The following is a 6,000-nucleotide window of genomic DNA, read 5'->3' as shown; positions in this document are numbered from 1 at the left end:
GTCTTTGGTAATTCAATTGCTTATCTTGACTGTTCTGTGTGTTTTATGGGATTTTTTTTTTTTTTAATATAGTATTACTTTTCAAAGAATGAGTACATCAAAATACTACTTGGTTCAGATGTCTGTTCAGGTAAGAAAATTGAAAAATGTTAACTGCAATAGCCAATTGGAAGGCTTTTAAATCTTCCAAGATGTTTTTTTGTAGTCTATCATGTGCAAGTCATATATGATGGAGTCCAGCAAAAAAATTAACAGGTTAAAAAAAAAAAAGAAAAGTAAAGCAGAAAGTGGAGCAGGAGCAGAAGATGCTTTTCCCCCCTCTCTTTGAGGAGATTTGGGTTTGGCAGATAGTGGAATTCTTTTTTGCATGTAATCGGATGAGAGTATATTGCAATAACTGTAATCTGTGTTATTGGCTGAGGTGAGTGCCATCTGTTAGTGGTGTTAGGGATGCGCAATACCCTTGGCCTCTAAACTTGTGCACATGACGAGGAGCACAGAAGGATTTAGAGAAACAGCTACAGTCTCTCCAGGCAGTTACTAAAAGCAAAGGAGAAATTCTTAATGCAACACAATGTTCTCTGCTGACACCTTCCAGCTGAAAAAAACCTCTGGTTAAACATTACCCTTAATGAACTTTACAAGGTGGTGGGTAGTATTTGTTTTCTGCTTACTCAGCAGATCAGGTTCTTTTCATACAGGATCATCTATTTCATATGCTTACTATCAGGCTGTTTATTATGGATTTTCTCTAGGCTATGTCACCTTGTGCTGAGCTGGGGAATAATTTTAAGTAGCAATCTGAACTGATTAGGAGGAAATTCAGGGCTTGTATTGCAGGAAGTACTTGAGCTTGACTTCGTGGTAGAAAGTATATAGTCAGTGCTGATTTTATTTATTTATTTATTTATTTTAAATATTCTTGTCGTTGTCACTTCACCCCAGCTGTGAATCTGGCACAGTATATGCTTGTACACTTGAATCTCCATTGCTTTTCTTCTGTTAGAGGTTGTAAAGGAGCGAGCATCGAGAACTTCTCCAGGTCTCATTTCCATCCTAGCTGGACTGAAGGAACTGCTCATGAAAGGTGATATTTGAGTTTGGATAATTTATGCAAATGAGTTCTCTTTCAGATCCAAACTCCTAGCCTTCTGCCCAGTGTTTGGTTTTCCCCTTTCACTTGAGTGCTAAGGATTCCTGAGGTTGCAACCTGTGCAACCAATTGTTTCTATTAGTTCAGAAAATTGTTGAAGTAAGTTGCATGGTGGTAGGGACCTATCTTCAATAGAAGAATATTAAAGTTTGGAGCTATTTTTCAGATTTTGGAGTTTTATTTCATAAAGTGAATAGAGAATGTAGGGTCCTCTCATTTCTATCTATGGGTTTTTAAAAGTAACAGCTGACACCCCTCTGTAGGGTATTTGTGTTCAGAACATTAATGTGGTTGAATGAATATCAGAAATATGCACATATTTAAAGCTTGGAAACAAACTCCATAAATATGAACTATTGGTGCATATTCAAAACTGAATTCAGTGGCTGTAACCAAATACCTCTTGCTGATATTACTCTTTGAAATGCTGCCCTTGCACCAAGTCAACATTAGGTGTCCCAGCAAATGCATTAGGAAGAATAATGCTTGCATAAAGAACTAAATACATCCCAACAGCAAACCTGTTAAGACAAAAGAAACCATTTTTCTGTTGTTCTCATGGTGGGGGGTGGGGTGGGGTGTGTGTGGTGAGGTTGTATGTGAGAGGGAAGAGGGATTAGGGTGGTTGACTTTATTTCCTGGAAATGAATAGCATACATTTTTCAGTGCATAAAACGGATATTACTCAGCTTGTGACCTGCTTCCTAGTAAAAGTGTCTTGAAGTGGGGATTGGTTTAAATCTGTGACCTGCATTCCTGACGTATGGCATTGTGTGATGCTATCTTGTCGCAGAGGCATGCGATGTGCCGTGATGTATAAATAACTCTGTGTGCTAAAGGTAATTTGAGTCGATGTACCAAATATTTAATGAAGCGCTGGGTCTTGCCCTGGGTACCTGGTGTATATTTGGGAGTAAGTATCTGAGCTGAAACTGCAGCAGAGGGGTGATGAGTAATGTAATACTCCCCAGCACATACTGCAGAGCTGCTCCGTACAGTACAGTAAGACACAACCAGCACTACAGGTCAGCCACATCTTATTTGTAACTTTGATGCTTAGATAAGCAGACAGGAAAATAGGTTAACGTGCACTGGGCCAGCCTGCTTTGTGCGTGTTGTGGGAGAAAAAAATTGCCTTTAGTGTCTTCTGCTGAGTAATTTTAGTGAATACTTCACATACCATTTTTCAAGATAAATATAGAATAGCATACAGAGGGGAATGGCTTTATTCCTTTGGGACCACCACTTCTTCCCTGGAGGTGGACTCAGCAGGATGCCAGCCTCGAGCAGTTTGGCACATTTTTTGCCTCAGCGCAGAGTTAAGGTATCCTAGGGCTGATGGTAGCCCCACAAGGGAGATGGCTTCGGGACATGGGAAGCAGCAGGTGCTGGCACAGGAAAGAGAAGCTGTGTTGTGCACCAGGAGGTTGGCAGAGGCCTGGGTGTGGGTGGCAGAGGTGGATATTGGTCCCCTTCTTGGAGGAGAAGGTTTCTGTCTGGGTTTCCTTCTGATCTGCGAATCTGGGAGTTTCCCTCTGTGTATTTACGTGGGAAAGGAGATGCTCAAGGTCCTTATCTTACACTTGCCTATGCAAAAATGCAAAGGGCAGGATTATTTTCTTTCTCTCTGTTTTCTTTTTTACTAAGGAAGGAATTGTGATTGTTTCCTGAATGCATGCATGTAGTGGGCTCCAACAATATTTCTAATGCTGTTTCATGACAAATGCAGAAGCTAGAGAGTATCATAAGGCCTTCTTTAGGCATGCATTTAAATATGTATTACCAAACCTGCATATAGCTACTTCTTTATTTACTACCTGACTTAATGAATGGATTGACGTTACTAGTAACTTGCATGTAGAAGCACCTCCAAGCTGAGTTATGGAGACAAAATGTTTCTCTCATATTTTGTGTTTATCATGCATTAATACATAACAAAAGGAATTACGTGGCTATTTCAGATCAAGGTGAGACATTTTCGTGTGTTGTTCACAACAGTTTCCTTTTTACAAATGTAAGTCCTGACATTCAGTAAAATACACAAATGACTTAACACTATGTTTGACAGAGCTTCTTGACTCAGCTTTTTCTAACGGAGCTTTTGTTATGTATCCTTCAGATGGCCAGGTAAAGCAGGTAGTTCTACAAAGCGATGTCAATATGAAACTCTTTTGCCCTTAGAGGTAAAGCTTTGTGGGTTCTTTGACAAGAAAAACATTCAAGAGGATGTAACTGACCTAGAACTTAATAGGATACGTGTTCCTAAGGTGATCTGGCTTGTTTGAAATCTCAAGCCAATATAACTACAGACACTGGCTTCTGGAAAATAGCTGTATAATTCTTTAAATGTCACCTTTTGTTCACTGATTTCTAAGGTAAATAAAGGAATGGCATATATAGTGCAGCAGGTCTGCATTTACATGCAAGATTTAATTTAGAAGTAAATATCGATGCAGATATGTCACAGGTTTTTCACTCTAATAGTTCTAGCGCGCAAAGCAGCTGTTAACCACTGCTTTTCAACTTTATTTGCTTTACTGAAGTAACACACAGACACGCAAAGAACGTCAAGGCTTTCCCTGTCTGCCTGCCTAAGGGACTGTCCTGTAGTCAATGTGCTAACCTGCATGCAAAGCTTATTGCAAACGTGTGTGAGGGAGAGAATTATTGGTACTTCTACAAAGCAGAAAGCAGGCATTGTTACTTTGTCTGACTTTCCTACTAGGTATGAACAGACTTCGAAAGGTTGTGATCAGTGCTTCTGGCGAGTTCATGGAAGCCTTCATTGCGTTTATTTTTAATGACTGTTTCTCTAATGAGAAAAATACACCCTTGTCATACCAAGAAGCAGCTCACATTTTGAATCCAAATTTTCTGCTTTCCTTATGGGTTTCGTCTGATGTCTAATATTTTGCTGAGATATTATGCCAGATGCAGGGCTGAAATTAGTGTGGTTTTTAATTTTGGAGGAGGAAGTGAAGTCGAACAGTGCTTTCTTACTTTGGCTGATGATTCCATTATGGTTTTAGTGATTATTCTGCTTTCTTGGGGGAAGGTGTCCAGAAGAGAGGGAGCTTTTTCTCTTTTTCTACCAGGTCTGGGGAATATAAAATGGAAACTAATTGATTGTTCTGGACCCAGTCACTGAGGACTAGTATTGACAACACAAGTATTACCTCTCTAAATTAGAATTAAGCAAAAAAGGCAACATTTACATTAGATTTAGGAATAGTCTCTGTCAAGTTTATCTGCAGTCACCTTTCTGTTTTTAGAAATAGGATCCTAATTTCTAATATTTCTTACCTAGTATGTTTGAATCTTAAATAGAATATTAACAGCCATTATCCCATGTGAATAGTTGCTTCATATCTTGCACTGTGTTGTGTTTTTATTGTTAAGGCTTCTTAAACTTCATTTGCAATGTTCTGTCTTTTCCCATATTTGCAGATTGGTGGGAGAGGGGAGATAAGAAGGAATTACCTTTATTTTCAAGTTGGTGGCTGAGTATTGACGTACCCGAATGCATGCTTAGTCATGTGCTATGATGCTGATGAGTTTCGCTTGGCACACCCCAGCAGATGCTGTCCCTCCCCTGTTTTCAGCAGAGCCATCTTCTCGGTGGTGCAATTGTAGATGACTGGGTTTGTTTTACAGCAGTGACACAGTGTAATGATAACCTTGCCAATGCTAAGGGGAGGTGGAAACAGCTGACCTTTTTGCTTGTATAGCATGTTTAAAAATTTCACTCAAGATACTCTGACTCGAAGGTTTTGGTCAATGTCGCTTACAAGACTGTCATGAACTTCTGTAAGAAAGTGTTAGAGTAGCAGCGAGACTCAGGCCAAAGGTTCTTTTTTCTTCTAGCAGAACTGCATTTTAGTTGCTCACGGAGTTTTTTTGCCTTCAGCTATTTTTTCTCTCCTCTAGGCCTCTAATCTAAATCTAGTTTAAGCTCCTATAGCTTTTGATTAAAATTCCAGCAGTAAAAAGTTCACCTTTAAGCTGTGAGATGCACTGGTGTACAACCTGATAGGGATCAGAAAAATAGGAGGTAGGCAAGAATGTAGAGAAATCCATTTGGGAACTCCTGTGGTAATTGCTTTGGTAACTGTTGCTAATAATCTGGTTTTCTCTTCGGGAAATATAAGCATGCTGGATTTGTTGTACTTAACGCACGAAGTATCTGTGCCTATGAGGTTTCAGCAGTCTATTGGAGCCTGGATGAACTTCTTGGTCCACGAAGGTAGCGAGCGCAGCGCGCTTCCTCTGCCTACTCTGGCGTTCTGTAGGTCCGGAGAAGCAGAGTGACGTTAGCAGTGGCTAACTGGTGCTGAACGTCCTTGGTTGAGATCCTTGCCCCTGCCTGCCGGGCGTATGCCTTAAGCAGATTTACTAATCTGACCTTTTAACCCGCTGATGATTAACAGCCCTCTGCCAGAGCACGAGGAGACATGGTCATTCTGGAGTGGCTCTGCCAGTAAAGGTCTGCTGTGAGGTAAAAGGAGTAATCAAGTAAGCGCAGCTGCCCCAACTGCGAGAAAATGGGCTGTGAGGGGCCTGTGCAAAGCTGTCAGCTTCTGTTTTTAGAAAGGAAGAGTGCTTTCTGCCTGATGTTGCACCGACCCTGCAGGTTATAGCCTGACCTGAAAATACTGAGGTGAACTGTTCATGTGTCGCCATACACTGCCTGCCAAGAAGCCTTGGAGAAACGTGCGCTGTAAAAGCTGATTCGTAATCGGTTGATACACTGGATGTTAGCAATCCAATGAAGTACTGCTTCTGCACTTTTTTCTAGTCATCTCTCTCAGACTCAATTGATACAGTCAAAGTGGCATTTCACGTGCATG

This window comes from Tauraco erythrolophus, chromosome 6 (genome assembly GCF_009769465.1).
Source record: "Tauraco erythrolophus isolate bTauEry1 chromosome 6, bTauEry1.pri, whole genome shotgun sequence".
Lineage (NCBI taxonomy): Eukaryota > Metazoa > Chordata > Aves > Musophagiformes > Musophagidae > Tauraco > Tauraco erythrolophus.
Note: the sequence above shows the minus strand (reverse complement) of the source record.